Raw genomic sequence first — 5,333 nt, forward strand, 5'->3', positions numbered from 1 at the left:
AGTCGATCGGCAGGAGCAGGGTTGGGAACCCCTGACCTAGATGTTCCCTTTCGAGGGAACTCAACGCTGCGTCATAACATTGATGCTATGGGAACATTAATACCAGGGCCGGCTCTGTAAGTCTGGGGGCCCTAATCAGGATAATTTTGGGGCCCTTCCTTGCAGTGAATAGCCTAATGGAGTATTGCCACCACAAACCAGCAACTGCAATCTAACCCTTACATGTTTCATCTCTACCTCTTTTAACTGCCCACAATTATTTATTGTTTTATTAAAATTTTATTTTATTAATATTATTCTAGTTACAGGTGTTGCTGGAGTCTTGATCTTTGAACTTCTTTTCCCTTTTCCACACTTTAAAAAGAGGAAGAAGTTGGACCAGTAATTTCTTTGCTTCCTTTTAAAGTGATTTAAACATATTCTTATATATTGATGTATCAAAGAGATAAACAATTCTACAAAAGATTCTAGTTTGAGTTGGAATTTATATTTTTTATATATTCCAACTACAAAAACACTACTTCAGCGAACAATCATTAACCAAATGTGTATTTAAAATGTTTAGTTATAAAATATATACATAAATCTAATAAAAACTCTAGGTAACACTTTTTAACTAGGCTACATTTTACAGTAAAAAAAAATAAAAATTAGTGTCATTGTTACACGTTACATGTAGTTCATACAAAAATAATTCCACAGTAAAAACTGCTTATGTGGATTTCGTTAGAGTAGTAGCTCTACTATAATGGGCTTATGTCCACTTTAACGCACACTCCGAGGCTGCCGTGAAACAGCGCCGCGAATTGTGCAGAAAATGCAATAGGCGGCTTTTTGTGCATTGTGTAATGTCAAGTTAAAAAATTCATAACAAAATAATTCTACAGTAAAAACTTCTTAAAATTTGGATTTAATTAGACTAGAGAATCAGCTCTACTATAATGGGCTTATGTCCACTTTAACGCACCCTCCGGCTCCGAGGCTGCCGTGAAATAGCAACGCGAATTGGGCTGAAGGCGCAATAAGCGGTTATTTGTGCATTGTATAATGTCAAGTTCAAAAACTCATAAAAAAATAATTCTACAGTGAAAACTGCTTAAAATTTGGATTTCGTTAGAGTAGTAGCTCTACTATAATGGGATTTTTTTCTTTCTTTTCTCTTGTTCCTTTTTTTTTTCTGCACCCGATGGATAGACTCGTTTCATTTTTGTGGTCAAATTTCCAAGTCCAGGGAAGACAACGATTTCTATACGGTTGGTTGACAGATTATTACTCGTGACAATAAAACAAAATATATGGATATGAGAATGTGTATACAACATAACTAAATTAACAATCTCATAGGCCTACATATTTTCTAATTTCACTAAAGTTTCTTGAACATTTTTATTAAACATGGACCTTTATGTTTAAAAATACTTTTTAAGCTATTGTATGTTCCTTTTTTTAATGTAAGCAACTAATTTAGACGTGCAAACTGGGTGCCGGTGTGGTGAGAAGTTCGAGCTCGGCCAGATTCGGCTCGAAGTCGGATCCGGATGTGGAGCCGTGCGCGTTGTTACAAAAAAAGCAATGAACACCACCAAGTGAAATGTGGTCTTGTGCACCCAACGAGCACGACCGCCCACACCGCAATGATGTCATTTTTGCTGCGCGCACCTTCGCGCTCATGCAGAGGCGTTGAGTATAAACCGCTTATATAGCTTTAAACCGCAGCGACACCGGCAGGTACCATCTGTCGTTAGGGGGCCCCCTAGTGGCGGCGGGGCCCTAAGCAGCCGCTTAGTTCGCTTATAGGGAGAGCCGGCTCTGATTAATACCCACTTCACCATGCTGAACAAGTGCCTGGCCTTACTAAGCTGTAAAGATATGCACAATGAGTGAGCTACACTGTTAGACTTTTCAAGGGTTTTTTACAGTAACTTACTGGCAACACTGTTGCCAGTAAGTTACTGTAATTAAGAGTTACAGTACCAAACCGTATTTCAGTTTTGTGTAATACAGTGCATTACTGTAAAAATGAAGCTAATCAGTACAGTGCATTACTGTAAAAACTAAGCTAATCAGTACACTACTGTAATTATTTTTATTTGTACTAAATATAAATTAGATTTGATAATTTTGATAATTATGATTAATTTTATTTTTATCCTACATAAGTACTACTTTCATACAAACCAATTAGACAAAGTTATCACAAAATACCATTTTTTTATTTAAAACATTTCATATATATCACAAAATAAACATGCCAATGCTGGAAATGATGTGTGAAATTTTTACACATTAATGGGTGAGTTTAGAGACAAAAAATGTTGTGTTAATTTTAACTCATTCATTGTGTTAATGATTTTAACAAAGTAAATATGTCAGAGAGGTTAGCACAAAGATGTGTAAACGTGTTAAATTAACACATTATGTGCTGTCCTTCACTGCACACATTGTTAAAAACATACATAAAACCATAAACAAAACGTTAGCATTTGACTAAATGAATGTAGAGTCATTGGTTGTTTAGCTTATACAAGTATTATAATGAAATATCAACCATTACATTCATAAAACTGCAGAATATAAATACATTTTTAAGCAGTCAAAAAGGAAATGTCCAAAACAGGACAAAACACAGTTCTTTTCACAATACAAGACACATAACCCCACCTTAAAAATAATTTCACTTATTTCCAAAAATTTGTTGGATTCATGTACACTGGAGGCCAAAAGAAGTATTTAAGTGTCTTAATGTTTTTGAAAGAAGTCTCTTTGATGCTCAAGAAACATTTCTTATTATTATCAATGTCTGACTGTCTACTCCATCTTTTCTACAGCATAGGAGTAAAAGTCATCATCAAAATAATCTTTAAAAAGCCAACACAATGTTTTTGTCCACCTTTGTGAATAAATGAACTTCTCCAAAGATTGGTTCCTGTTCAGAACTTGATTGACAACATCAGAGTGTTCCCTGGTCTGCATGCGTGCCCACAAACACAAATGTACTCAGTCCTTCAGAGGAGATCCCGGTTCCAAAACTATATGAGAGAGAGAGAGAGAGAGAGAGAGAGAGAGAGAATATTAGTGTCACATTATTTTTAACCTCCTTTTTTGTTAATTTTTATTATTATTTTCACAAAAACTTAAGAATATATATTTGTAAACAGCTTTTGTCAATAAATAGCATACAAAAGAACTAAATTAAATTATGCCAGATTAAATTTTAATACTTACAAATCCTAAATTCTGTCCAAAAATGCTGAGATCCATAAAGAACGACTGAAATAAATGATTTTAGCCCATTTCAGCTTGTCTGCAGTGAAGGAGTACCTGTTTGAGACAAATACACAGTAAGACACATGCAAGAAATCACTGTGTGATGATCGTTCTCCTTCCTACAGTAGTTAACCCACCTGTGCGCTGATATTAGGACCTTCCTAGTCAGGTGGAACTGCAATGGTAGAGTCTTCTGGCTAATAAAATATAAAAATAATGCAAAAATATAAACTTAAGTTGTTTAGAATGCTAGATTTGGTCTGAATGAATTAGTGAGAGTTTTACTGCAGTGCTTACCTGGATACATTTAATCTGGTGAGACTGAACAAAGACAATGGTCCATCTTCTGATTGGTTCATTTGCTGTGTAATAAAGTTAGACATAATGCAAAGGTCACTTATTTGATATAAAGTTAGCCAATTTTATAGAGATTTTATAAGATAGGCCTATTGTAAGCTACCTAGTCTGCACCAGTGGCTCAAAAGCAATTTTCACATAGCGTATGCTAATCATTTCAGCAAACTTATCTCAAAATATATCACAAATGGGCTGGCCTACCTCTGGAATCTTGCTAGAAGTCACTGGCGCGAATTGGCGCTTTGTTGCAGTTGCCTTTAAACACAAAAATGGAAGCAAATATTAAATTCCATAAAAAAAAAAAAAACTATAATATGGTATAGTTTGCAAACTAATGGTAAAACTATAAAGGTTCTCATCAGTAGGCCAACATTAGGCTATAAACAGAATTTCACATTAATTTATTCACATTTATTGTTAATGTAAACGCGTTGCTCGTTGGCATATTTTAACTCGACAATTCAATAATCTAACAAAGTGTGTAAAATGAAACGTTAGCTCAGTTTACCATGGTAAAGTTCGTTACCGCCATGTTGACGACGAGTAACGTTAGGCTGACGTTAACGTTATAACATACGTTAAACTGGGCACAATCCTGTCAACAGCCAGTCTATGGTCAACATACACAGAATGTTTTTTTTTCTTGTTTTTTTTTTACCTTGCTTGCTGATCTCTCTCTCGGTGAAGTGAATTCCGTCTCTTCCCCGGGCCAGACACGAACGTCGCGATCCAACAAAAGACAGACCCCATTACCTACACTGGATGTCTGTCTGACGCGACACGACAAATCCCAGACAGTGTAGTGATACGCCGCGGCCGTTATATTTCAGACGTAGTCAGATACGGGTCCAAGCGCTCGCGCTAGTTCTTACAAGGGATAAACAGGTTTGCATTTAAAGGTCCGGTCGCTTCAATGTGTCCAATATAGACAGCCTCTGGCTATTATAGCGTTGTAGACACGCGGTGTAAGGCAAAAATTAGGAAATAAAAAGCACGGTGGAATGGTGCCAGCCAGAGAGGCAGTTACGTCAAATACAGTAGTATACAGCAAATTTAAAAAATACAGTAAGTCTCTGTATGTGGTGTTAGACGTCACAGAAAATTCCCATGATGCAATTGGAATCACAGTTATTTACTGTAAAGAGAAATAGCAGTATAATACTGGGGGATTTAAAGTAAATAACTGTAGAAATTACAGAAAAGTCTAACAGTGTAGAACCAAAAACTCAAGGACTGGAAAGTCGCATCACTGTGTGACCTCTTGAAGAAGGGCATTATTAACAGCAACCTATACCCAGAGGAGCCTATAAACCCCTCCTTTAACACACAAGACTGCTTGGGGAGGGCCATGATCTAACCCTTAGACTCATCGGCTATTGCTTACTCTAACGAGGAGGAAAGAGAGTAGGCCGCCACAGCACAATGCCACTTTTATACTCTGTTTTCATTCTCCTCAGGGACCTTAGGAAACGTGTTACATGAATCCACTATGTCCACAATGGAGGGGTGACAGTTGATGAAGTGGGAAGCAGAATAGCCAACCTTCTTTCATGTCTGGCAACCCTTCATATGTGAATATGAAAGGAGCATACACTTCTGTCTCTGTAAAACAGCATGTGAGGAAGTGGGAGGTATTACTTTCCTTACTTTGCGTTTGCATTTTGCATTAATGGTCCGGTCGCTTCAATGTGTCCAATATAGATAGCCTC

General features: G+C 36.7%; 1 long non-coding RNA gene across 1 annotated transcript; it reads right to left on the reverse strand.

The window, feature by feature from the left end:
• Positions 1-2,148: 2,148 nt before the first annotated feature.
• On the reverse strand, positions 2,149-4,787 carry LOC311303755. The gene is made up of 6 exons (XR_014629826.1): positions 4,283-4,787; positions 3,826-3,879; positions 3,565-3,629; positions 3,405-3,464; positions 3,226-3,321; positions 2,149-3,029 (listed from the first exon to the last, which is right to left on the reverse strand). It is a non-coding gene; the product is annotated as an uncharacterized lncRNA (long non-coding RNA).
• Positions 4,788-5,333: the final 546 nt, after the last annotated feature.

This window comes from Rutilus rutilus (genome assembly GCF_951802725.1).
Source record: "Rutilus rutilus genome assembly, chromosome: 14".
NCBI classification, from domain to species: Eukaryota; Metazoa; Chordata; class Actinopteri; order Cypriniformes; family Leuciscidae; genus Rutilus; species Rutilus rutilus.